Consider the following 6,000-nt stretch of genomic DNA (forward strand, 5'->3'; position numbering starts at 1 on the left):
TTAACTTGTCATGATCGTCAGAAGCTAACATTGTTGGCACATAGAAGCATCATGTAAGAATTTCAGGGAATATTCGTGCTGACCACGCTCAAACACAGGCAAAATCCTATAAAAAAACACAGGCAAAATAGTCGTTTTGGTCCCTGAACTATTACTTGAGGCTCAGTTTTATCCTTGGACTTTCAAAACAGCTGTTTTAGTCCTCAAACTCCATTTTTAGACTCAATTTTATCCTCGAACCACGAGAAGATGATTGTTTTAGTCCTTAAACTTTGCATTTTGGACTTAATTTGATCCATAAACTATCAAAGTGCATTTAGATCTTTAAACTTTTATCTTCAACTCAACTTTGAGATAAAGATAGAGGTTGCCCGCTGCTGACCAAAATCCAACGGAGGCGATCATAGTAGAGCAGCCGTGGATACTTATCGTGGATTAGGCACGTATGGTCCTACCGGGGATGGAACGGGCACGCTCCACGGGAGCCCTAGTGAAGTCACCGCGCTTGAGACGACGTGCAGCACCAAGCCAAAACGGTTTGGCAAATGGAGAGGCCGGGCCGTGTGTGTATATATATATCAAGTACACGAGTACTTGGTAGTACTACACATAAGTTGTTTGCTGAAAAAATAAACTAAAACACTGCTTTAACTAATTTATTATAAGAAAAAAATAATATTCTAACTAGAAAAACAAACCAAAAACTATGGCAACAGGGCCATTTTGGAGTCATCTGTTGGTGCCATGTATGCCAACGACGAGACGAGCCGCCTAGACGACCGTGCCGGCAGGCCAATAAATTTGATGCGTGCGGTCCTTCGCTCGCTCGCTGAAGCGTCGTTGTACGGTACGCGCGACGCGAGTGGCCAAACATCAATTTCCTGCAGGCTGCGGCCGGGTACTGAGTACAGCGTGCAAGTGGATACTCCGCCCTCCCCACGAAAGAATGTAATTCTCATTTTTTAATAAGTCAATAAATTTAATTTTTAATTAAATTTATATAAAAAAGTACTAACACTTATGATATAAAATAAATATCATTAGATTAGTTATAGAATATATTTTTATAATAAATTTGTTTGGAGACATAAATATTAATATTGTTCACTGTAAATTTGGTTAAATTTGAACTAGTTTGACCGTCACAATTTCTATAATTACATTTTTTTATGGACGAAGCGAGTCCGTAGGTGCGAAAATAGGCTGCTGCCGGGTATGATGTTGTCTCTCCTCTCTGATGACACGCGATTGAAGTTAGTAATTCTCTCCTAATTAAATCCAGGGATGCTCGTTCAAGCTGAGGTCGTACGTCGTGACTTAATTCCTTAAATTTTGATGGTGGAATAACTGTATTAGTATTAATTATTAGTTCCTGCTTGTCTTTCTGAAGAATGAGATGTCGATGTATCTACTGCCATTGATCTGCAAACTAAACAGAACAGAAAGAGTGAGGAGCGAAGAGTTGATGGGCTGCTTTCACTACCATAGCACTGATTTGTAGCAAGGGGGATTTTTGGACAGAGGCGGCTCAATCAAGAGTCACATATATAGGTCCCGTTCGCTTCGCTGAAAAAACAAGCCGAAACAATGTTCCAACTGATTTGTTGTGAGAGAAAAACACTGTTCCAGTTAAAAAAACCAGCTAAAAAGTACGGATTATAAGACAAACGAATAGGGCCATAGTGGCAGTCCTCGAGTCCCACAAAGCTAGCCACCTCTACAATGCTTCTTCAGAGCTGCCTCTGTCCAAAAATACCAGCCGTCTCTGAAGATGCATATGCTATGCAATGAATCAAAAGGGTTAAATTGTACCATTGTTTTGTTTACTTTAACAATAACATCTTGAGTCGACCCAACAAAATTAGAGTTTGCATCCCTAGTACGATTTTTGAGTTAAATCATGCTAGTTCAGTAATTCGAAAATGATGTGATAAGGAACGTCCTTGAGGATGGCCCGATCTTCACGACAGTAGTCATGAATCAAAGATAATTTGCTGCGAACAGCGCGATAACTAGTTTTATACCTGACAAAGGTTGGATGCGACCAAGCGACGGGGAGAGAGATACCTGTGGTAGAATCGCCCGAAATAACACACCTTCGGAGGCGCTCGTCTTCCACCAGACACTAAGCACCCCGAAAGCAAGTTACCTCGGACGGGTTCCGTCGGGCACACCCCAAGGCAGAGCTCGAATAATCAACATTTTTCCCCAATGATCTAATAATGAGAACGAGTTACAATGCTTAGTCCATTTCATACATCCAGAGTTTCTTAGAAATGCATTATTACATTACCAAATTCAGGGTGCGGAATATTTAACAGCGGAATGAAAATAAACATCTATCGATAATAAACAAGGATACGTCTGTGCCCACCAGAAGAATCCTTCACACAACGACTACTCCTCAAGTTGCACCTGCAACAGAGGTAAATAAACCCTGAGTACACAATATACTCATAAGACTTATCCGACTAGTGGGAATAATTTCTCGATTCCAAGGGGTATGATAAGCTTTATGTTTTACTGGTTTCCTTTCCACCATTTTATCACGAGTGATAATAATCACCTATTATGAGTAACGGCAGGTTACTCACGCTACCGAAATCCTGAGCATAACAACTACTAGACCTATACTAGTAGGACTTATATGTAGATATATCTATGCATGTTGAAAGGATCAAGATGCCCAAGAGGGGGGGGGTGAATTGGGCTAATTCTAAATTTTCTTGCAATAATCAAATCCTACGGATAGCCCAATTAACCCCTTGCGCCTAGAAAAGAGTTTCTATCAAATCAACGCACAAATGACTTGCACCCTATGTTCCAAACTTACTCTAGCATAGCAATTCTATGAATGTAAAACAAATATTGAATTGCTCAAAGTAAATACTCAAAGTAAGTGCTCAAAGTAAATAGGGAGAGAAAGGAACGCGGCGATGTTTTGCCGAGGTATCGGAGAGTCGCCACTCCCCACTAGTCCTCGTTGGAGCACCAGCGCAAGGGTGTAGCTCCCCCTTGATCTGTGCAAGGATCAAGTGCTCTCTACGGGTTGATTCTTTGACACTCCATCGCGGCGAATCACCCAAAGCTGCTCACAACTTGAGTTGGGTCACCCACAAGCTCCGCTGGGTGATCACCAAGCTCCCAATCACCACCAAGCCGTCTAGGTGATGGTGATCACCAAGAGTAACAAGCACGAACTCTCACTTGACCACGCGAAGCCTAATGAGAAGATGGATGCACACTTGTCTACTCTTGATTCACTAATGAGGTTTCACTCTTGGATTCTCAAATCACAAACACCTCACTAGGACCTTGCTCTTCTTGGCACTCACAAACGTGTTTCTCAGCTATTGGAATGAGCAAAAGTAGCTCCACTCACGAGTGGAGCTTCTATTTATAAGGCAGCCTAAAAAACGAACCGTTATGAGCTTCTACGGGGTGACCGAACGCTCCGATCGTTTTGACCGGACGCTCTGGTTAGTTCAACCCGCGAACAGTTTTCAAGTGATGACCGGACGCTGTCAGGGTCCGGTCAGTACCGACCGGACGCGTTTGGTCGCTCTTGGATGCTTACTATAAATGACCGGATGCTGGATACTCAGGGTCTGATCACCACTGACCGGACACGTCCGGTCGCACTTTCTCAAGTCTGGACCCTTACTGGAGTTGACCGAACGCTGGCCCTCAGCGTCCGGTCACACGACCTTCTAGCGTCCGGTCACACCAGACTTGTTCTCCTCAGTCAAATGAACTGACCGGACCCTGCGGCCAGCGTCCGGTCGCACCGGAGCCAGCGTCCGGTCAGTATTTGACCCTCCATTCACTTCCAACTTTCGATCATATGTGAATGAAGTTCGCTCCAAAGGATCTTAGGCATTCATAGGAGCTACCTAGAGCTAGTTTTAACAAGTGTACACCACACCTAACTCACTAGACTCAACTAGGTCAAGCTACCCGTTCATACCCCCCTTCATAGTACGGCCAAAGGAAAAAACAAAGTCCTAAACTACTCTAAGTGTCTCTCCAACTTCAATTGACACTTAGAACTAGTTATCCTTAACCTTGTCGTCCATCCTTTGAAAACCGAAACGATTTCCATCGTAGGGGCATGACAACCTCGATTGCCCAATCGATCTCCATTACCATGACCTAACTTAATTGTCTCTGCAAAATACACGTTAGTCATAGTAATCTTGTATTGACATTAATCACTGAAATCCACTTAGGGGCCTAGATGCTTTCAATCTCCCCCTTTTTGGTGATTGATGACAATACCACCTCGAGTATGTTATGGAGTGAGGTTTTTGACGGGTTTGGTTCATATAAGCTTTTGTCGATAAGAACAAAAGAGTTAGGCAAGATTATATGACCCAAGCCAACATAATGTACTCAAAGAATATGAATTAAGCATGAGTACAAGTAACAAAGCTCATTTGCTTCGAAGTATAAGCGCGGAAGCAACAACAAATGAGCATAACAGAAGTGATATGACATAGAGATAATGCATAGTGGGAATCACACATGTCAAATATCACAATCACGTAGATAGCACTACCACATATATATAATAGTATGCATGAAAGTAAACACACGAATGCATAAGTAATAGTGTATCACACAAATTAAACTCCAAATGTATATAATAAGCTAATACTATATAACTAGCTCCCCCTAAATGTAGCTCCCCTTGAGACTACATACGCGAACACCCTCTCCCCCTTTGGCGTCAAACACCAAAACCTAGGGCGGGGCTGCAGCGGACGAGTCGGGCGTTGAAGTACGTGGAGCAAGCTGGAACTGGGCACCATCATCATCTGACCCAGAGCTCTGAACTGACTGACCCTCTGTGGTAGGAAGTGTCGCTGAAGCGGTCTGGGTCTGAGCTAGGGCTGGCGCTGCCTATGAAGCTGCTAGTATGTCTATCGTAGGATCTGACGAGGCGACAGATGAGGGGAGCCTCTGAGTAGTCACTACGACTGGAGCTGCTATAGATGGACCGGTGGTATGCATATGAGGCGGAGTAGGCATGCCGGTCAACTCGCTGAAGGATGCTCCAAGACTCCTAGAGACTGACATCTCTGGCACGAATAGCGAGGAAGATTGCTCTGGTGTGAAGCCTGTCTGAAATGGAGTGAACTACGGGGCTACTATGGGTGAGGCTAACCACTGGGACACCTGTATAGGTGGTGAAGCAAACTGAGCTGGAGGCTATCCCTAACTCTGGAGCCCACTGGGCTGTACTGCTGGAGTCGTCGAAGTGGTAGGAGGCTGTGCAAGCTGGGGCGAAAGCTATGGCAGTGGGACCCCAATGGCTGTCACTACATGCTGCATGAATCCCATGAGCTGCTGCTGCATAAGTAACTGCTGGTGCTGAAGGAGCTGCTCTGTCGCTGGAACTCGTCCTAACGAGCCTGAAACTGTGCGAAGTTGGCAGCTGTCTCCTGTGCCTGGCGTGTCTGATCCTGCTGCATCCGCTCAAGAATAGCAATGAGAGCGGGGTCTGTCTGTGGAGCAGGTGGAGCAGAACTGGAGCTACCGGCCTCTGCATCATGTTTGCATGGAGGCATCTGAGGTATAGGCTGGTAGTCGTCGTCAGAGCTATCACTGTACTCGCTCACCTCCTGCTGTGCCTCTAGCTCCTCCTCCTCAGTGGCTGCAATCCCTCTGATGATCTCATCCTACTGAGCTGCGGACTCTGGCACGTCGGGACGATGGCTAGGCTGTCTGGGTGCCTGAGGAGTGGTGTGTCTAATCCTCTGTGATAGGTTGTAAGCTAGGAACTTCGTGGTGGCACCTGTATACTCATCCATCATGCCAGGGGGCTTATCAAGCACTACTTTGTAAATGAGGAACGTGATCTAGTGAGCATAGGGAAGCTGCCTGCGACCCTTGAATCCCTCAGCTATCGTGTCCTCCATCTCTGAAAGCAGGAGATCCTAGATATCAAATACTGTCTGCTGCATGATGGCATTGAGAAGCCATAGCTGTAAGCGAGTC

This window comes from Miscanthus floridulus, chromosome 18 (assembly GCF_019320115.1).
Source record: "Miscanthus floridulus cultivar M001 chromosome 18, ASM1932011v1, whole genome shotgun sequence".
NCBI lineage: Eukaryota > Viridiplantae > Streptophyta > Magnoliopsida > Poales > Poaceae > Miscanthus > Miscanthus floridulus.